At 43.1% G+C, this 22,875-nt stretch overlaps 1 long non-coding RNA gene across 1 annotated transcript in view; it reads left to right on the forward strand.

The window, feature by feature from the left end:
• Positions 1-6,947: 6,947 nt before the first annotated feature.
• LOC140694031 (uncharacterized) overlaps positions 6,948-22,875 on the forward strand; it is a 540,346-nt gene continuing 524,418 nt past the window's right edge. Inside the window, exon 1 of the long non-coding RNA XR_012069773.1 lies at positions 6,948-7,138. This is a non-coding gene — a long non-coding RNA (uncharacterized lncRNA). The remainder of the gene's footprint in view (positions 7,139-22,875) is intronic.

Raw genomic sequence — 22,875 nt, forward strand, 5'->3', positions numbered from 1 at the left:
TCCCTTGACATTGGGTTGAGACCAGGCACCCACTTTTCCAACTGAACAGCATTCATTCATCCACATGAACCAGAACGAATGGACCCCATCCCCTCTCCATCAATATTATTGTTGCTTTAATTCCGACTGTTTCAACCAGTGCTGTGATGAACACCCTTGAAAAGGCATCTTTGAATAGGTGTGTAAGGATTTTAGCGGGATGAACTGTAAGTATCAGATCTTCTGAGGAAGAGATGCATCTGTCGCCCTTTGATGCGTCCTGCACCCTGTTCTCCTGAAGAGGAGCGTCCCTTCACTCTTCCCTCCAGGGGATCTGCTGGAGCCTCTGCCTGCTTACATTGTCATCAGGGCTGGTTGTCACCTGACTAAAGAACCGCCAGTGTGATGGTGACCAATGCTGTCTCTGCAGTGTTTCCGTCTGCCTCTGTTCTCACCTGAGAGGTCAAGCATCTCGAACACACACTGGCCACCTGCATTGCCTCTCATTGGAACTGCCCATGCCTGTTCTGTTACTGTTTAGAACACTGGGTTTCGAAAGGATTTTGGACTACAGGGATGGGAAAAATTTCTCCAACCTTGCGTTATGAGGAATGCATTTTCCAGGTTGTGGTTTGTCTTCCAAGCAATTTTTCTGGGCTTTTACTAATTTTTTTGATTCGTTTGGTTTTGTTTTTGCCACAGGAAGAGCTAAGCATCTCCCTTGTGTCTTCTGGCTGTGGTGTCACAGGGGGAACAGCAGTTTCTACCATGAGATTATGCACAGAGTTACTAAAAGGGCTTCATTTTGTGCATCACATCTTTAATCCCCCTGGATAACCCTTGAAAATAATAAAAATGCTGTTTCAAGTGAAAACAAACAAAAGTCCTCAGCCCCAGCTTAAAACATGTGGGCAGGGAGGAAAAAACCCTTTTTTAAAATTTCATTGGCATGGAACAACCAGTAGAGGTAAAGACACGCAAAGAGAAAGAGGACTTGGGGTTGTCAGGGGCTGGGTGAGGAGGAAGGGGAGTGCGTGCTCTGGATCCAAGGTTTCACTTTGAGGAAAGAAATAGTGTGAAACTAGATGGTAGTGATGGTCGCACAACATTGTGAATGCCCCTAATGCTCCTGAATTGCACAATTTAAAAGGGGAAAAGTCTATATTTTATTACATGAAACTCTGAAAAGAAAAATAAAGGATGTCATAAATCATGTGAAAGAAGCAAAGGAAACTAAAGAAAATGAAACAAAAACATCTCCAGCGGAAGTGACGTGAAGTTTGAGAGGGGGAGGGGACTGATGATGGGATTTTGGAGATCATTTTGGAGAAGAAGTTGTGGGTGGGTGCAGAGGTGGCTCTGCCCCAAGTGGTGGTGTTTCCTGAACTGGTTCTCCGTTACCCAGCAGTTCAGCTGCAGATTAAGGTTCAGCGGGAGCTGCAGGAGAGGCAGGAGGGAGCTCGGTGTCTCCTGCTGGATCCAGATCGTCTTTTTCTGGCCTCTGACATCTTCCCTTGCCCCTGCCTCCTCTGTAACTATTGGATGTGGAGACAGTATTAAGTCTTGTGGAAGAGCTCATGCTGTGAAAGAGGAAAAATTTACGCACCTACCTCCCTTTCCATGTGCCTCTTCAAGGACAGAAAACTTCCCAGAGCTTTCCAGACAACTCCCACCCAGAAAGTGCCCACAGGATGTGTTCTGTGACTGAATTTTTCCAGACAGGTGGTCTGAGGCCATTCTTTTTTCTGGTCCCAACAGTAGCCTCTAGGGACACTTCCCTGTGTGGCCCAGCCCTCGCCCCTCCCTCACCTACACTCATACACCAGTCCTGCCTTTCTGACCTTTGGTCTCTGCTTCAGGGGCTCCTGGTCCTCCACCTGACTTGCAGCGAGGTGGGCACGGTGTTCCAGGTCAGACCCGGGTGTGCTGAGCTACCCGTCAGCCCCGGGTAGGTCCCTGGGAGAGCCCTGGGTGATGTCTGGGTCGGAGGCCTGCCCCACTGATTTGTGGGCCATGTTGGTGGGGACCGCTCCATATCCAGACCCACCAGGAGTCTGCGCTGGCCCTCAGAAGAGTGGCACACCAGCCCTTCACTTGGGGAGGGGGCGTTGGTGTTCTTATTCATCAGCTTCTGTTCAATATGTGGTATCTGGCTCTGCAATGATAGTGACCAGCAGCTGAACCAGCATGGAAGTCTCAGAGTCCTTCCCGACCAGGAACACTCCTGATTCTGTCGACTCTACCCTCTGCTGCTAGATCAGACCGGAACCTTGTTCAGCTCAGACATCCGGGAGGGAAAATACATACCCAGAGAGCATGGGCTCCACCTCGGGCGGCAGGACCCTTCCCCGGCTCTCCACATCCCAGCCAGCCAGCTTTGTCCTGGGCTGTCTATGTGACCGGGCCCCCCAGGCCTCTGTCCTGCTCTTTCTGGAGGCAGAAACCCATCCCCAACATGACTGCTCCACCTCCACCAGCCAGGACGGGGCCGTGTGACTACCTGGGTGGGATCTGAGTGGTGGCCCAGCCTGGGCGGGCCTGCCCTGGGCCTCCCTGTGTTACCTTTGGGTCTCTCTTGCCAAAAGGCCAGAGGTGCCTTGGGTGAGACCTGACCCAGTGCCGGCAGCATTGGTAGAGACCCTTGCTGCGGGCTTTCCGGGGGCTGCGGCCTCGGGATATTGGGTTGCAGCAGAACATGCCTCTGTCTCCAACCAGGTGAGCTGAGTAGGGACTTCTCTACTGAGTGGGTGCCTGGTGACTTCGGTTCCAAGTTTTGTTGGGCTCTATTGCCAGGGAAGTGAGGTCACTTCCTGGGATCCACTTATCCAAGCTTCCTCCTGACACAAAGCTCCTCAAGGGCCTTTCTGGGCTGCCAATCTCTCATTTCTCTCTCCATGTCATGTCCACACACAGTGACACCAACTCAGCCCCTCCATAGCCCTGGGGAGGCCTGGATGCAACCAGTGCCGCAGCTCTGAAGACACAGCTGGGTTCAGACATGGCTCCCCCTACTCAGCAGTGTTATCATCCTAGACAAGCCACGTGACTCTCAGGGTCTCCCCAATCCCCCATCGGCACAGTGGGGATCATTCTGGCCCCTGCTTCCTAGAGAAGCCATCCTGTCTCTAGACCTAGAAACACTTACTGCATCTGCCACCCCCACGGGCTGGCATCAAAGGGAGCTCGTGCACAGACTCAGCAAAGGAAGGACCCCACAGAGGGCTGGCGGAGCGCAGAGCACATGCCACACAGGCCGGGGTCTCCCCTGGTGTCTGGAGAAAGTCACTTTCCTTGCTGCTTGCTTCCCCACTCCCAGTCGTGAGACTGAAATTAAATGCAACTCTGACATAGTCGGCTCTGGAATACAACCTCCTAGGTCATTCTGTCATGTTGACATACAGGCCCAGTGTCCCATCTCGGCCTCTGTGCTGCCCTCGGCTGCCCGTCAATGGCTTCCTATTTTTTGCCTTCTGTTCCCACACCCTTGTGTGATCCCCACACCCTCACCTGGAGGGTGGATGGACTTTGGGACCAGGTTCTGACACGTAGACTTACTTGTGAAAATGTATGTGAGTTCCACTCATTACCAGCTCCAGTGTTCCTTCTCTCTGTCTCTGTCTCTCAGTGCCTCTCTCTCTGACTTGCCTCTCTGTCTGTTTCTCTGTCTCCCCCTGCTTCTCTGTGTTTCAGTCTGTCTGTCTCTTTTCCTGTATGTATGTGTGTATATATTTATGTGTATATGTGTGTATTTATGTGTGTGTATTGTTCGGGTCCTGGGCAGGTCACTTCTGAAAATCCCTTGATGACATATTGATTATTTTGAATTCATGTTACTGAAGAAACATTATCTTTGAAAATTGTGCAAGCACTTTGGAGGGATCTTCTCTAAGGCTCAGCACTGCTAGGGAAGGAATGCACCTGTGGAATTTTGATGTATCCTGCACCTTGTTCTGCTGGAGAGGAGCGTCCATTTGCTCTTCCTTCCAGAGTACCTCCTGGGGCCTCTGCCTGCTCATGTTGTCACCAGGGCTGGTTGTCAACGGGCTAAAGACCTGCCAGGGTGATGGTGGCCAATGCTGTTTCTGCAGTCTGTCTTTCTACCTGTGTCCTCACCTGAGAGTTCGAGCATCTCTAGCAGACACTGGCCACATGTACCGCCTCTCGTTGGAACTGACTCTGTGTGTTTTGTTTCTTTTCAGAACACTGGGCTTTAAGAGGGTTTTGGACCACAGGGATGTGAAGCTTTTCTCCGACCTTGGGTCATGAGGAAAGGTTTTTCCAGGCTGTGGTTTGTCTTTCCAGCTGTCTTTCTTGGCCTTTGTTTTCTGCTTTTGTTTGGTTTTATTTTGCCACAAGAAGAGCTAAGCATCTCCCTTCTGGCTCTGATTTCACACTTAGAACAGCAGTGCCTACCCCGAGATTATACACAGAGTTACTAAAAGGGCTTCATATGGTACGTCTCATCTTTAATCCATCTGGACTTTCCTCTCAAAATACAAAAATGCTAATTCACGTGAAAACAAACAAGCTAAAATTTCACCCATCCCTACTTAAGATATGTGGGCAGACAAACAAAAATAAGCCAACTTTTATATGATTTCATTGATAGGGAACCTCCAGGATAGGTAAAGACATAGAGAGAGAAAGGGGATTAGGGCTTGTCATGGGCTGCGGGACGTAGGACGTGGGGTGCACTTTGTATACAGGATTTTACTTTGACGAAGGAAATAGTCTGAAACCAGTGGTGTTGGTCTCACAGCACTGTGAATGCAATTAATGCTCCTTAAAGTTGCACAATTTAAAATGGGAAAAGGCTAAACTTTATTCTTATATACTTAAAACAAAAATAGAATATAGTATAATAGAAAAGAAAAAAATCTGACTCCATAGAAGATCTGTCCTTTTGTCTTTAAACCTTTGCCCTCTTTTCTAGGCTTAGTTTTACTAGCTCTGCACCTTTTGTAAAACAATGTTGCCTTTAGCCTTAAATATACAGGAGAGCCTACTTTCAAGGCTCTGATCTTTAAGGATATTAACACTTTTGCACTTGTATAAAGACAACAGGTTGTAGAATAGAAAACTACTTTTGTTTTGTTAGAGGATTTACAGAGGCACTATGACCTGGTCTACGTAAACAGCTGCAAAACAAGATAATGGCGGACTAATATCTTGGAGAACCATCTTCCCCATGTCAACTTCAGGCTCCTTTTCTACTAAAAAGGGGAGGGGCTGTGGTTGGTTGTTGCAAACTTGTTGGTGTAGAAATTCTTTGTTCTTGGAATCCTTTGCAGCTGTCCACGTGGGTCAGATCATGGTGTTTCTGCAAAACCTGCAACAAAACAAACTTTTTCTATTCTGCCACTTGTTATCTTTATAGGAGTGCAAAGTATTTATATCCTTAAAGCTCAGAGTTTTGGGAATAGGCTCTCCTGTTTATTTCAGGCTAAAGGCAACATTGTTTTACAAAAGGTGCATAACTAGCAAGTCTAAGCCTAGAAAACACGGCAGAGTGTTAAAGGAAAAGGAACAGATCCAATATGGAGTCAGATTTGTTCTTCTCTATTACAGTGACTTTTGGTGAGAGCTAAGTGGATGATTCCTGGGTGGGTCCTCCACTGTCCAAGGCTGGAGTTCAGGCAGGATCCCTGTCAGATTCACCATGACTTTGGACCAAATCTACTGCAGAGAAAGTGACAATTATTGGATTAAAATTACCTCTCAAAATCCCTTCAATTGCCTGTAAACTATACCACAGCAGGGGATGTCTCATTGGCCAGTCAACTGCCAGTCTCCCCTGATGCAAGGGACCAGCGTCGCGGTGAGATCCATGGTGGCCTGGCCAGTGCACCTTCCTACTTTGCTCTAAAACTTTGGCTTCCTCACTTTGATGCCTTGACAGCTTCCTTCCCTCTTCCCTCTGGCCTGGTGTGAATGAACAAGGTCCCTGCACCCACCTGGGCTGAGACCAGGCCATGCACACAGCCCCATGCACACAGCCCACCATCTGCTGTCTACCCCTGGGCTCAAGTGCAAACTCTGAACTCCCCCACCCCAAAGGTCCGCGTGCCCAATGCCTCCGCCTTAGGGGTCCAGATCACCGTCAGTACCATCAACCACCCAAATCCCAAGGCCAGTGCCTGGCAGCCTGGGATCAACCTGACCCATCAGGTCAGTTGAGGCACAGGCTGTGGGAATCAGGGTGCCAAGGCGGGAATTGGAACCACCTTCAGCCCAGCCTGCCTCACCCTGTAGCCTCAGACATTAACTATGAATGTGCACACTAGGCTGGATCCCCCACTGGTGGCAGTAGTAATCATTACTGGAGCACGGATTTCCCCACCTCAACCACAGGGTGAGGGGTGGGGGAGTGAGCTCAGGGTAGGGGTGCACTCAGAATGAAGGGGATCCCATGGTGAGGGGGTACAGGTTGAGAGGTGTGGGGCCCGATCAGATTGGAACTGACCTGGTTGAGAGGTGAGGGGGACAATTTCAGGATGTTGGGTGTCCTGTGCTGAGATATGAGGGGTAAGCTTGTGGGTGTAGGGGCCATAGGTTAGGACCTAGCAGGATGGAGTGTCAGGGCAGGGACCTCTGTGTGAGGAGAAGGAGCAGTGTCTTCAAGGTCTGGTGGGAGACTGGGCCTGGCCAGGGGTGGGAAGGTAGTAACAGGGAGGAAAAGGTGTGCAGGGGAAGTGGGGCTGGCGGGGTGTGGCCTGGCCCAGGGCAGTCGTGGTTCTAGTTCAGTGCCAGGACCCAGTCAGTGGCTGGGTGAAGGCTCTGGGGATGGAGACCCGGCGGGACAAGCAGGAGGGGCCCCACCTGGCTCCTCCCGGCCCCAGCGGCCAGGGCCGGTAAAGCAGGAGACCCACCCGAGCAGTTTGCGCTGCGGGCGGGAGGAGGAGGGGCGCGCACGCGCAGACGGACAGACGCGCGGACGCCGGAACCCACCCAGAGCGCGTGGAAGCTGGCGGCAGCCGGTTGCTCCTGGACCAGCTCCTGGAAGAGGAACACAGCCTGGGGCCTGGGCCGCCACTTGCCCGCGGCTCGGCTGCCGCTGCCGGACAGTTAAGAGGGCGCTGGTGGGGGCGCGCTGCTCGGGGAGCCGGCGGGTGATGCCTGGGCTGTGCGGCTGAAGAGACGCCCAGGGAGGGGTGCGGAGGTGAGGTCCCGGCTGCGCGTCCCGTTAGGACCCTGAGGCGGGTCCCAGCCGCCGCTGTGGTTCGTGGTAACCCCGCTATTAGTAGTTCCTGGACCTCGCGTTTGTGCCGCAGCTTAAACCCGGGTTTAGGAGATCAGGTACAGCCCCGGGAGGTGGGAGGGCGCCGGACGGCTCCGGAGCATCTCCTATTGGCCCTCAGATCATGGCCTGCTCCTGGGAGGCGGGTGCGGTGCGGTCGCGGGTCCTCGGATGGAATGGGGGCTGCCCCATGAGAGCCCCTGGATTTGCTCCCATCTTAACCCGCGGCCTGACCTTGGGGGCGGCCTCTAAAGACCCAGGTTCGTGGGACTCAGGTTACAGGTCAGTCTGCTCCTGGGAGATGGGCTCGGTGTGATCAGTGTGCTGGGATGGCTGCAGCGGCAGCGGGAAATGGTCGCAAACCCCGCGCTGTCATAGGGCAGCCCCAATCCCGCCATAGCAGCCGCCACCTTTCCCTGACAGCACAGCACCCGCCTTCCAGGAGCAGGCTGACCTGTAACCTGAGTTCCACGAACCTGAGGCAGCAGAGGCCAAGCTCAGGCCGTGCGCTGGGGAGTTTGAAGCAAATCCACGGGCCCCCATGGTCAGACTCCATAACCCGCCACTCCCTTCGACCACACCGCGCCCTCTTCCCGGGAGTAGGCTGACCTGGGGACCGTGCCTGGAGCAGCAGAGGCCGAGCCCTTGACAGGCCGTGGGGAAGATGGGGGCAGCTTGCCAGGTCGCTGCCCATCTCCCTGCCGCTGCCCCAGGTTCGTGGATCACTTGTTTTCAAGCCAGTGGTTTCCTGAGAGGCAGGCGCAGTGCAGTCAGGTGGCGGAGGCTGCGGGGAGGGATGCTGCCCCAAGGGAAGCAGGTGGACTTGCTCCCATCTCCCCCAGGGCCAGACCTGTGGACGGCCTCTGCTGCCCCAGGTTTGCAGGACACATGTCATGTCATCCTGTCCCTGGGAGGAAGGCTCAGTGTACTCGGGGCAGCATCAGTGGCTGAAAAGAATTTTAGAAGTGGGCTCTAGCCCAGCGTAACTAACTCTCCTTTCTTCTCTTGCTTCCTCAGTTGGTGGCTGTATCGGCTTTTTCATTATAGGTTATTGCTGGATAATGAACATAGGTTTCTGTGCTATATAGAAGAAACTTTATTTAAAATCTCTTTTTATATGTAGTGGCTAACATTTGTAAATCTCGAACTCCCCTTTCCCTAGTAACCTTAAGATTGTTTACTAAGTCTGCAAGTCTGTTTCTGTTCTGCAGATGAGTTTACATTGTCTTTTTCTCTCTTTTTTTAGATTGCACATATGAGTTGTATCATTTGGTATTTTTCTGTTTCTGGCTGATTTCACTTAGAATGACCATCTCTAGCTCCATCCATGTTGCTGCAAATGGTTTTATTTTGTCCTATTCATGGTAGAGTAGTATTCCAGTGTATAAATATGCAGCAACTTCTTTACCCAGTCATCTGTTACTACATTTAACTTGCCTCCATGTCTCGGCTCTTGTATACAGTGGTGCTGTGAATACTGGTGAGCAGGTATCTTTTCACATTGGAGTTATTTCCAGTTATGTACACAGATGTGGAATTGCTGGGTCATAGGGTAAGTCTACTTTTAGTTTTATCAGGGATTTCCATGCTTTCCATAATGACTACACCAAACTAGATTTCTACCAGCAGTGTAAGAGTGTACCCTTCCCTCTACAGCCTCTCTAGCATTTATCATTCATGAACTTCTGAGCGATGGCCATTCTGACTAGTGTGAGCTGATTCTTCATTGTAGTTTTGATTTGAATTCCTCGGTTTATTAGTGATATCGAGCATTTTTTCCTGTGCCTATTGGTCAATTGTGTCTTCATTGGAGAAATGCTTGTTTAGGTCTTCTGCCTATTTTAGGATTGAGCTGTTTGTTTTTTTTGTTATTAAGTTGTATGAGCTGTTTATATATTCTGAAAATTAAGCCTTTGTTAGTCGTATAATTTGCAAATATTTTCTCCCATTCGTAGGTTGTTGTTTACTTTTGTTTTACTTATGGTTGTCTTTGTTGTGAAGAAATTTATGAGTTTAATTACGTCCCTTTTGTTTATTTTTTTCTCTTATTTCCATTGCCTTGGTAGATTACCCTAGGAGAATGTTGCTAAGATTTATGTCAGATAATGTTTTGCCTATGTTTCCTTTTAGGAGATTTATCATGTCTTGTCCATCTGCATCTTTAAGCCTGTACTCTAAATCTGTGCTTCAGTTTTGAATTTTGAGCTTCTTAGAGAAAACCTACTCTTAGCTCATACGTCAGATTCAACATGTCTAAAGCTGATTTCATAATCTTTCTTCTTGCAGCGTCTCCACTTATTCAGTGGGATAATCATTCTTCCGGTCTTAAATACCCAAAGGCTTGGAGTGGTCTTTGATTTATCTTTTTCTCACCACCCTCCATATTTTGTCAGCTTCTTGAACTGTATGTTTTTGGTTTCAAGTGTCTATTCTGATTGCTGATACTCTGATGAAGAGCTTTCATCCCTGATACGTTATTGTTTCCTTCTGCTGAATTCTTGGATATTCTCTCCCCCCCTTTCAGTCAACCTACAGTTTTGGCTCTCCAACATCTAGAGTCAAGTCAAAGAGTTAACACAACCAGATCTCAGTCAGGTAGTCTCAACCCATCATCATTTTGTACTTAGCTTATGTGTTCCAATTATTATGTAACTTAGCCTCCTATGGTAACATGTGCCTTATTAAAATCCAGGAGTCACCAGCCTTTTCCTATCCAGTCCTCAGTTAAAACAGATTACAATTGCCCTGAGAACTAGTTGGAGCCCCATCCCCTTCATAGAGTCTTCCCTATTTACTCCAAATACTTCTAGCTCCTCTTTGTATTCCTGCACTGTTTATGATCAGTAGCCTGTAATCTTGGCTTTGAGTACTGACTTGGTACCATCCCTGGGTGGTTTCCAATGTTTTTCCTCACTTAGCTGGTAACTGGAGAAGACTACCTTGTTCAGCCTCCTTTATACCCCTCACCCTGCTTAGCATCGGACAAAACATGCATCCAGGCAGTGCTTACCTACTGTATTTATTCGCAGGGTGGTGGTGTGGATTATAGCTAATAACTATTAATTCAGTGTTGCAATTAAAAAAGAAAGGCAAGAAAATCCATAAAACTTTATCTCCATGTTCAGTTTAGCGCTTTACCTCAATAGTTTTCTTAAGTCTGTATTTACATTCACATAGTGTTCAGTGCTTGTACAGTTTCCTGAGGCAAGCAGGTGAATTGTCATTATGTTTGACTTTCACGTTACATTTCATATTGGATATATTTGTGCAATGACAAAACCTTCTTTTATAAGTAAACAGCCGGAAGCCCAGAGAGACTAAGAGCCTAACCCAGGGTCACCTGGTTAGTGTTTGGCACAGGCCAGGACCACAGTTCACATCATCCAGCTGATCGTCTTCCAGTGCCTTTTCATTCCAGTGCTGGGAAATGTAGCCCCATCAGCCAAACGGCCAAGTCACATTGCTGCCCCTTTACCTGCCAGTGATGGCAGTGCTACAAATAGTGGCAAAGGAAAGGTCAGAAATAGGAGTGATAAAACACATTTAAGTGCTGGAAATGGATCCTCAACCTCCTCCTCCCTACTTGAGCGCCTCACAAGTGTCCCACTCTGACAGTTCTGATCATTGTTTATAACATAGCCTTAAAATCAGACATCTTTTATAAGACATGCTTTTATCTTGGTCCCTTTCCTGCTAGTAGTCACCATCATGGGCAGAAAGTGCTTGGTTATGTTCTGTTTGTCACATAGGTGGGAGGGAAAGTGGGAAAGGGAGTGGGTTGTACTGAAGCCGAGCATTTTACAGCTCTGTTGTTCTAGGCCCAGAGCAGTTCCACTCTTGCTTTCATCACCTCTCCACCTCCGAGTCCCAGCCACCCATTCATGCCTGCTTCCCCACATGCCACGTCCTGGGGAAGGACAGAGTGGTGGGCAATGCCCCCTCCGCCCTCTGCTCTGGGAGGTGTAGGAGTCTGCATTAACTTTTGAGCTGTTTTAGTAATTGGGCTTTTCCAGCTTTTCTAGACATCTCCTTTCCATCTCTGAGAAATTGGATTTGTAACTTAACCATACATGGACTATACTAATGTATTCAGTGACATTAGTGTGATGTTGCCTCTAAGGTGTTCTGTGACTGGATAGGAGGTTTTTATTTCACAGGATGCTTCACATCCAATTCCAAAGGCCTACAGGCTGCAGGTGTAATCCAAGTTCTTACATGTCTGTAAGGTAGACATGAACATTATTTGATAATATGACCATATGTTCATAGATTACGGTTAGTCCTCCGGCTCTGTATCTAATGAAAGTTTAAATTCCAAACACTTGAAGAAATTTTGTGGACCATGTCTTTTTGCCTGTAACCAGTTGCAAAAACTGAAATCACAACTCTACCACAAGCCACAGTGTTTCCCAGTAGAGAAAGCCCTCTAATTTTACAACCTCTAAGTAGTGCAATGGTTGTTTGGGTGAGATGAGGGATGCCAGAGTATTTTTTGGGACACTAGAGTGGCATGACAAGTATTCTGGGACTGGTTACAGTTGAATCTCTACTTCCTATATCCTGGATTGATTACAGAGGCAATGTTAGTGCAGTAACCATCTTGTGTATGCAAGTGTAGGTAGGAAGACAAGAGAGAAAATAGAAGGGATATAAAGTAATGGAGGGACTTCATAGCAGTACAAATAGTGACTTTGACACCACCAGCTGATGACGTGAACTTGGCAAGAATTTGTGAGAATTGGTGGGTGTCATTGCAAGCAGGAGAGTCCTGCAGCTCTTGGGGTGAACAGGCAAAGGGGAGAGCAGATATGGTGGCTATCCGGGGGCTATTTTTGTCCTGAATGTGAAAATGTCCAGTCCCCTGTTCAATTTGGCAGCCACAACTTCACATGACTCAGGGCATTATTTCCACCAGAAAACCATAAAAATATAAACAACCTCTGTTTCCCAAAGTGTTTGTTCTCGATCTGAGATGATTGTCCTGTGGTGGGAGGTAAGTGGGCGATGGGCCCTGTTACATCACCCCCTTTCACTAGAAGTCTACCTCGATGCTTTTCATCCTACTCCTAGAGGTGCTCTCATTCTGTTACACCTAGGCCTGTAAGACGGGCTTGCCTGAATCCTCACGTGAAGAGGGATAGTTATGTGCAGTTTTAAAAAATTGCTTGGGTCATGTGGTCCTTTGTTCCTTCCATTGGAAATCACTATTCCAGAGCAAATAGTATGCCTCCATAGAAAGTATATTGTTTGTAAGATGTCTTCAGAGGTTTTGCAGTTGGTTTAAATATTTGCTTGGTGATGGCATCTTGATTGATTGAAGGAGGCAACCCTCACTAGGGGCATTGTGTGCTTTCGGTCTGAGAGTTCCTTTCCTGGCAGTAGAGTGTTCGTAGGCAGAGTTAGAAAGTTACCTGGTCTGAGAAGCCGAATTTGCCCGCAGCTGGGAATTGGCAGAAGATTCTGTTATGGAAGGAAAGCTTTAGGATTATCTGGTAGCAGAGTTCTGGGATCCAAACCCTGGGAAACCTCAGCTTTTGTAGAGTATGTTCTGTAACAATAGGCTTTAGGATAATTTTTACACTTGTTATGGGATGTAGAGTTGGGGAAAGACTTAAAAATGAAAGAACTTTAAAAGAGAATCTTCGAATATTTTAAAGAAGACAGTTCTCAGAATGAGAGCTTTTCTAGAAAAGACTAGTTCTTCACTTCACAGGGGAAGCAGGGAGCAGGTGTAACTGCACTTACGGTAACTTAAAAGGTAAACCTTACCCTCCCACTTAGCTGTTTCCTGGTGTAAGTTCATCTCGCACATCTGTAGTTATAGACCTGATGTGTCATTTTCTGGTACTCCATTCTGCTTCTTAGTGAGAGACTGACACAAAGCCACATAGCAATTGAAAAATTGCGCAAACGACTTTATTGTTAAAAATGTAGACCTGTGGCTGGGTGCTTCATTTGCAAGTGTCTTTCAGTACATAGAACACTGAAAAGAATGCAGTGTTATTTCTTTTTTTATTCCTTTAAGCCTTTGAAAAGAAGGTTTTCTTTGCAGAGTGTCTGGAGTACATCAGAACAAGCAGAAACTAAAAATAGCTTTAAGAAAGCTCCAGTATAGACGTTGCTTATAGTATGGTATCTGTCTTAAAGTTAATTCTTTAAAGCAGGAAGCTGTAACTCTCAATTTCTTAAGCAAATATAAACATTCTTGACACTTAATGACATTCTTTGTGGGGTGAAGCTGATTTTGCTTCCATTCTGAGCGTTGAAAGTCCTTCTATGATACTCCTACCAGTCCTCAATATTTTATTTTCCCTCTGTTGTGAACTTGTTATTAAACTTGAAGCAGATATAAATATCATTAACTTGCTACATATGTAGATGTTCAGTGTTACATAGTCAGAAAGTTTGTGTACATCACACGTATCTACATAATTCCCCCCTTTCCAACTGTGTTCCTGATAGGATGGTGGGAAATGGCAGTATGGGGATATGTCTTTCAGTACACAGTGTTTCCCCTCTTCCCTCTACCAGATCTGGATTTTCTTTCATCTTTCGGCTTCTAGACTTACTAGCTCTTTTTCTTAAGCTAGGTATGTCTCATCCCCCTGTGCACACAAACATGCGTACACACACACACACACACACATATATTCTGCCGTAAGGAGTAGCGTGCAGCATCCCATTCTCCCACTCCTTCTCTGGATCCACCCACTGGAGGCAGTGTCTTGCACGAATTCATTTGTAAGTTCCTTTATAAAATTCGAGTGGTTGGGAAATAGGACTGATATCCACACCTAGTAGGCAGGCCCTCAAGGACAACTTCTATGGTTAATGCCAGGTTATCTTAATGTTTGAGTATCTGGGTTTCATGTCTTCCTCTACCACCTGTGTGACCCATGATTCCCACATTTCTGCCTCCCTCTAGAATTTTTCTCTCCAACTCTGAACTCTTACAATGTTCTGCTGATTTGACATCTTCACTTGGAACTCTGATATCTTAAAATCAACATGTGTAAAAACTGAGCTCTTTGTCGTCCAACCCCCCAAACTGGTCCTTTCTGCAACATCCCCCATTCAGTTAGTGGAAACTTAATCCTTCCAGCTGCTTGGGTCAAAAAACTTGGAGTTATTCTGATTTTCACTGACATACCACATGAATTCTGTCAATAGATCTGGTTTAACACTGCCTTTAAAACAGATCCAGAACCCAGCCACTTCTCACCATGGCTCCTGCCTCCACTGCTGCTTCCCTTCCCTGAGCCACTGTCCTCTCCTCCTGCACAGCCCTTCTCAGAGACTTCCCTCCTTTCATCTCTGACCCGTTTTGACTATTCTCACCCGGCAGTCAAGTGAGCCTTGAAAACCTAAGTTAGATTGTGTCGTCATTCTGCAGTGCCTCCCAATTTCACTCCGGGTAAAAGCCACAGTCCTTGCAACGTCCTCCAAGGCCATACAGGATCTGCACTGACCCTTCTCCGCAGCTCCAGCAGTGCCCCCATTCTGGAACATGCGAGGTGCACGCTGGCCTCGGTGATGGTTATTCCGTCTACCTGGGACTTCTCACCTCCTAGTCTTATTTCTAACCTCAGTCCTCAGTGTGGCCTGCTCTGGTATTTAATACAACATCACCATAATCCCATACCCTAAACTCTCTTTACCTTGCCCTTTTTTTATTTTTTCCATGGTTCCTCTTTCTTAACATGCCACTTCCTCTGCCTCTCTGTCGTGTGAATTGTCATCTCCACCCCCCACCCCAGCTAGACTCCAACCCAGCTCCGTGAGGACAGGAATTTTGTTTTGTTTATTGATCTATTCCAAGTGCCTAGATTAGTCCTGGGTACATAGTAGCCTGTCAAAAATTATTTGCTAAATAATTTAAAATATTATAAAATGAGTCATCCTTTCAGGAACGGGTGAGGAAAGGAAGATGCATGAAAGAATGGTGCAGTAAATAATGATATTTGCCTGTTGTTCTTTGTGTGATATATATATATGTGTTTTAGTCTTAATTTGGTATCCAGTTTCTTAATTTAATATCTGTATTAAGGTGTAATTTACAGGCCATAAAATTCACAAATTATAATTGCACAAATCAGCCATTTTAGATATTTCTAGAGTTGTGCAACTGTGTCCTCACAAAGTCCCCTTTTTTCCATCCATATGCAGTTCACCCTCCACTCAGTGGCACCCTGATTTTATTTGTTTTTGTTTTTTTGGCAATCACATCTCAAAAGAATAATTTACACAGCAGTACTAATAGAGCTTTGGCTTTTAGAAATGACACACTTAAATATGAATTCAGCTCTCATTGCTGAATGTAGGTAGCAGTATCAGACATCGGTGAGAAGAATGGACTTGAGTGTCAGACTGGCTGCAGTCTTACCCAGCTCCACCAGTTACCAAGTTACCCAAATTATTTTCTGCCTCAAGCTCTTTATCTGTTATATGGGGGTAATAATAGCAGCTTACAGAGTTGTTGTGAGGATTAAGCAAATAGTGAAACAAAATTTAGTATAGTGGCCAGCTTATGTAATTACGTAAGAAATAGCCTTGCAGGTAGAGAGCAAAATTCAAATCAGTTTCTAAAGTATGTGTAAAATATGATCCAGTTCCTGCCTGGTTTGTAAACACGTATGCCTACTGCAGAATGTAAAAGCAGGCTAATTTCCAACAGAAAAGATCATTTCTTAGCATTTCTTTCAAAGATATATGCAAAATCATTTTTACTAAATTTCGGGTGCCCACCTCTGAAAGAGCTTTGACACCAGGGAGGTAATTATCTACTTTTTTGTTAAAATCATGCTGACCATCACAAAGTGTTCTGAATTATATTTTAGCCTTTATGTTGGGAAATACTGTGAGACTTCTTCTAAATTAATGGGGGGGCATTCACTGTAGCTCTTGTAGCTGTTTTGTTGTTTTCTTTTATGTACAGATGCACAAAGCAGGTTCATCAGAAGCCTCTCAATTCCAAAGATAATAACAGTGAAAAATATTGTACAGTGACAGTGAATCCTTGGCATATGAAGAAAGATTGTAAAGCCCTGAATGAATTAAGAAGGTATTGTTACATTAACATACATGTAACCATTGCTCTCTTACCTTTATTTTTCACTTTATAATGAAGATACTCCCCACCCGTCAAGGTTGCTTTGTTTGATATAGGGAATATCTAAAGCCTTTTCTGCAAGTTTTTAAAATAAGTAACAGAAGGTAATTTATCAGAAGTGTGAATGGTGTAATCTGCTCTGTCTAGTATAGTAGCCACTAGCCACATGTGTCTATTTTGAATTGAGATGTTCTATAAGTGGAAAATACATAATAGATTTTTAAGACTTCATACAACAAAACTAATGTAAAATATTTATTAATAAGTTTTAAAAGTGTCAATCACTCTTTTGAAATGATAGTATATTGGATATTTTGGGATAAATATAATTATTACTGAAATTAATTTTACTTGTTCCTTTTTATTTTCTAAATGGTATTACTGGAAAATTGTGACTTACACTATGTTTCTATTGACAATTCTGGCTTCTAACTTATTGCAAATAATATGAAAAGAAAACTTTGATGAAAAATTTTGTAATTGAATAGTTGATTTACATCATAATATTTTCAGGTGTGCAATACAGAGGCTCAAAATTTTTATAGATTATATTCCATTTAAAGTCACCATAAAATAATGGCTATATTTCCCTGTGCTGTATGATACAGCCCTGTAAGCTATCCAATTTATACATAGTAATTTTTACCTCTCAATACCCTACACCTTCCCTGCCTCCCCTCTCCTCCTTCTCCCCATTGGTAACCACCAGTCTGTTCTATATACCTGTGAGTCTATTTCTGTTTTATTATAGTAATTAATTTGTTCAATTTTTTATATATACATATAAGTTAATACATAGAATATTTGTTTTTCTTCCTCTGACTTATTTCACTATGCATAATAACCTGTAGGTCCATCCATGATATTGCAAATGGCATTATTTTATTTTTTATGGCTGATCAGTATTCCATTGTGTGTGTGTGTTCATGTGTGTATATCTGTGTGTATATACATGCATATATGTATATATATATATGTGTATATATATATATATATATATATATATATAAAATATACCACAACTTCTTTATCCAGTCATCTGTCAGTGAACACTTGGGTTGTTTCAGTGTTTTGGCTATTGTAAATAGTGCTGCTGTGAACATTGGGGTGCATGTGTCTTTTTGAATTATATTTTTCTCCAGAAATATACGCATGAATGGGATTGCTGGATCACACGGAAGTCTATTTTCAGTTTTTTATGGAAACTCTATACTGTCCTCCAAAGTGGCTGTGCAATTTACATTCCCACCAACCGAGTAGGAGGGTTCCTTTCTCTCTTAAAAGGTCAAAAATTCTCTAAATTTATATACTTTCCTTACAGTTTAGGACACAATTTGGCAAAAGCCAGAAAGAATTTGATAGGAGTAAATACAGTATTTTTTTTAAATGTCCATGCATTACGGATAGATATGTTATTGATGAGTTGGTTCCCTACATTTGTAGATGCAGAAGTTTTTATACCTTCATAGACATTTCAGTCTAGCAGAGAGAAAAATTTCTTTGCATTTTGCTGAACTTGTCCGGGTGGCTTTATCAAATATGGTCCAGGCCTCCAGAGGTGAATACACATCCAAACCTGAAACATTTGAATGTCTGCAAGATTTTAAGAGTCCAGAATGTCAGATCTGGACTATAAATCTGGTAAATGACATCAGTGAGTGGACTCAAGAAAACTCCATTTGAGTGCAAAACCTTTCATAAGCCAAAAAAGGCATTGAAATTGTGGCAAAGCCAGAGACTTGTGTGTGACACATATGGCCACAAACCCATGGGGACAACCACAGGCGTCCTGGAGTGCCAAGGGAATTCCATGTGAGGAGTCCAGCACTCACAGGAATCCAATAAGTCCCTGCCAGCCAGAGCAACTTCATTGCTACCGTGCTGTTTTGAGCAAATGTCTTTTCAACAGGTTCAAATTGGTTTGTATTTTTTTTTACATTTTTTATTAATTCATACTCATTTTACAGTGTTGTGTCAAATTCCAGTGTTCAGCACAATTTTTCAGTCATTCATGGACATATACACACTCATTGTCATATTTTTTTCTCTGTGATTTATCATAACATTTTGTGTATATTTCCCTGTGCTATACAGTGTAATCTTGTTTATCTATTCTACAATTTTGAAATCCCAGTCTATCCCTTCCCACCCTCTACCCCCCTGGTAACCACAAGTCTCTATTCTCTGTCCATGAGTCTATTTCTGTCCTGCATTTATGCTTTGTTTTTTTTTTTAGATTCCACATATGAGTGATCTCATATGGTATTTTTCTTTCTCTTTCTGGCTTACTTCACTTAGAATGACATTCTCTAGGATCATCCATGTTGCTGCAAATGGCATTATGTTGTCGGTTTTTATGGCTGAGTAGTATTCCATTGTATAAATATACCACATCTTCTTTATCCAGTCACCTGTTGATGGACATTTAGGTTGTTTCCATGTTTTGGCTATTGTAAATAGTGCTGCTATGAACATTGGGGTGCAGGTGGCACCCTGAAGTAGATTTCCTTCTGGGTACAAGCCCAGGAGTGGGATTCCTGGGTCATATGGTAAGTCTATTCCTAGTCTTTTGAGGAATCTCCACACTGTTTTCCATAGTGGCTGCACCAAACTGCATTCCCACCAGCAGTGTAGGAGGGTTCCCCTTTCTCCACAGCCTGTCCAGCATTTGTCATTTGTGGATTTTTGAATGACGGCCATTCTGACTGGTGTGAGGTGATACCTCATTGTAGTTTTGATTTGCATTTCTCTGATAATTAGTGATATTGAACATTTTTTCATGTGCTTTTTGATCATTTGTATGTCTTCCTTGGAGAGTTTCTTATTTAGGTCCTCTGCCCATTTTTGGATTGGGTTGTTTATTTTTTTCTCATTGAGTCGTATGAGCTGCTTATATATTTTGGAGATCAAGCCTTTGTCGGTTTCACTTGCAAAAATTTTCTCCCATTCTATAGGTTTTCTTCTTGTTTTATTTCCGGTTTCCTTTGCTCTGCAGAAGCTTGTAAGTTTCATTAGGTCCCATTTGTTTATTCTTGCTTTTATTTCTTCTAGGAGAAAATTTTTGAAATGCATGTCAGATAATGTTTTGCCTATGTTTTCCTCTAGGAGGTTTATTGTATCTTGTCTTATGTTTAAGTATTTAATCCATTTTGAGTTGATTTTTGTATATGGTGTAAGGGTGTGTTCTAGCTTCATTGATTTACATGCTGCTGTCCAGTTTTCCCAACACCATTTGCTGAAGAGACTGTCTTTATTCCATTGTATATTCTTGCCTCCTTTGTCGAAGATGAGTTGACCAAAAGTTTGTGGGTTCATTTCTGGGTTCTCTATTCTGTTCCATTGGTCTATAGGTCTGTTTTGGTACCAATACCATGCTGTCTTGATGACTGTAGCTCTATAGTATTGTCTGAAGTCTGGGAGAGTTATTCCTCCAGCCTCTTTCTTTCTCTTCAGTAATGCTTTAGCAATTCTAGGTCTTTGATGGTTCCATATAAATTTTATTATGATTTGTTCTAGTTCTGTGAAATATGTCCTGGGTAATTAGATAGGGATTGCATTAAATCTGTAGATTGCCTTGGGCAGTGTGACAATTTTAACAATATTGAATCTTCCAATCCAAGAGCATGAAACATCTTTCCATTTTTTAAAAGTCTTCTTTAATTTCCTTCATCAATGGTTTATATTTTTCTGTGTATAATTCTTTCACCTCCTTGGTTAGATTTATTCCCAGATATTTTATTACTTTGGGTGCTATTTTAAAGGGGATTGTTTCTTTACTTTTTTTTTCTGTTGATTTATCGTTAGTGTAAAAAAATGCAACTGATTTTTGAACATTAATTTTGTAACCTGCTACCTTGCTGAATTCTTCGATCAGCTCTAGTAGCTTTTTTGTGGCCCTTTAAGGGTTTTCTATATATAGTAACATGTCATCAGCATATAATGACACTTTTACCTCTTCTTTTCCAATTTGGATCCCTTTTATTTTTTTCTCTTGCCTGATTGCTGTGGCTAGGAATTCCAGGACTATATTGAATAGGAGTGGTGATAGTGGGCATCCTTGTCTTGTCCCAGATTTTAGTGGGAAGCTTTTGGGTTTTTCACCGTTGAGAACTATGCTGGCTATAGGTTTGTCATATATAGCTTTTATGATGTTGAGATATGCTCCCTCAATACCCACTTTTGTGAGAATTTTTATCATAAATGGGTGTTGAATTTTATCAAAAACTTTTCTGCATCAATTGAGATGATCATGTGGTTTTTCTCCTTTCTCTTGTTGATGTGAAGTATTACAGTGATTGATTTGCATATGTTGAACCACCCTTGTGTCCCTGAGATGAACCCCATTTGAGCATGATGTATAATCATTTTTTATGTTCTGTTGGATTCTATTTGCTAGTATTTTGGTAAGGAACTTTTGCATCTGTGTTCATCAGTGATATTGGTCTGTAATTCTCTTTTTTGGTGGTGTCTTTGCCTGGTTTTTCTATCAGGATGATGGTGGCTTCATAGAAAGTGTCTGGGAATATTCCTTCTTTTCAATCTTCTGGAAGAGTTTGAGAAGGACTAGTATGAGTTCTTTTTTGTGTGTGTGTTAGAATTACCCGGTGAAGCTGTCCAGTACTGGACTTCTATTTGTAGGGATTTTTTTTTATTGTTTATTCGATTTCATTCCTAGTGATCAAGTTGTTCAAGTGGTCAGTTTCTTCTTGATTCTGACTTGGTGGTATGTATGTTTCCAGAAACTTGTCCATCTCCTCTAGGTTATCCATTTTTTCCATGTAGTTTTTCATGATATTCTCATATGATATTCAGTATTTCTATGTTATTTGATGTAATTTCTCCATTTTCCTTTCTTATTTTGCAAATTTGTGTTCTCTCTTTTTTCTTCTTTGTGAGTTTGGCCAGAGGTTTGTCGATTTAATTTACTCTTTCAAAAAACTAGCTTCTGGTTTGATTATTTTCTTTATCTATTTTAATCTCTATTTTATTTATTTCCTCCCTGATCTTTATTGTTTCCTTCCTTCTGCTGACTTTTGGGTGTTTTTGCTCTTCTGTTTCTAGTTCTTTTAACTGGTGGGTTAGATTGTTTATTTGATATTGTTCTTATTTGAGGAAGGCCTGTATCACCTTAAACTTTCCTCTTAGCACTGCTTTTGCTGCGTCCCAAAAGTTTTGTGTGGTTGTGTTTTCATTTTCATTTGTCTCAAGGTATTCTTTAATTTCAACTTTGATTTCATCATTGACCCATTGGTTTTTTAATAGCATGTTGTTTAATCTCTATGCTTTCCCTTTTTTCTCCTTTGTTTCTCCTTAGTTGATTTCTAGTTTCAACAGCATTGTTGTCAGTAAAGTTGCTTGAGATAATTTCTATGTTCTTAAAATTGTTGAGACTTCTTTTGTGACCAAGTACATGATCAATCCTAGAAAATGTTCCACGTGCACTTAAAAAGAATATATATCCTATTCTAGGGTATTTTCTTTCTGGAAGATCTGTCTAGTGATGTTAATGTGGTGTTAAAATTTCTGACAATGATTGTATTCCCATCAATTTCCCCCTTTATCTCTGTTAGTAGTTGTTTTATGTACTTAGGTGCTCATGTTGGGTGCATATATACTAATGATTGTAATATCCTCATCTTGTGTTGCTCCCTTAATCATTATAAAATGTTTTTGTTTATCTTTCTTTATGACCCTTGTTTTAAAGTCTATTTTGTCTCAAATCAGTACTGTTACATCTGCTTTTTTGGCATTTCCAGTTGCATGGAATATCCTTTTGTGTCCATTCACTCTCAATATATATGTGCCCTTCTCCCTAAAGTGTATCTCTTGTATGCAGAATATTGAAGGTTCTTGCTTTATTATCCAGTCTGCCACTCTGTCTTTTGACTGGAGGATTTATTCCATTAACATTTACAATAATTAATGATAGATGAGTGTTTATTGCTATTTTGAACTTATTTTTGCAGTTGATTTGGTATTTCTTTTTCGTTCCTTTCTTCTTCCTTTTGTGGTATGGTAACTTTGTTTTGTATCATCTTGGATTGTATTTAGTTTTTGTGACTCACTTGTAAGTTTTTGGCTTGTGGTTACACTTTTTTGTAAGTTTGTTAACCAATTACTCTAACTGTGTGTACTAAACAGATAGAAATGTAATCTCAAACCCATTCTACCAAGAATAAAATATTAAAAAAAAAAAGAAGAAAGAAAAAATACTCTATATTTTCTTGCTTCCCTCTCCCACTCAATGATTTAGATATCTTCTTTTACAGTTTCATGTTTATTCTATTTGTAATTCATGGTAGTTATCACCTTTCCATTTATGAGTTCTCATTTCTGTAGCATCCTGCTTCTTTTCTATTTAGAGTAGACCTTTCAATATTTTTTTTGCATGGGTTTAGTGTTGCTAAAGTCTTTTAGTTTTTTGCTTCTCTGTGAAATTCTTTATCTCTCCTTCTATTCTAAAGGATAGCCTTGCTGGAGAAAGTATCCTAGGCTGCATCCTTTGTTTCATTAAGAACTTTGAATATATCTTGCCACTTCCTTCTGGCCT

The sequence above is a fragment of the Vicugna pacos genome, unplaced genomic scaffold (genome assembly GCF_048564905.1).
Source record: "Vicugna pacos unplaced genomic scaffold, VicPac4 scaffold_20, whole genome shotgun sequence".
Lineage (NCBI taxonomy): Eukaryota > Metazoa > Chordata > Mammalia > Artiodactyla > Camelidae > Vicugna > Vicugna pacos.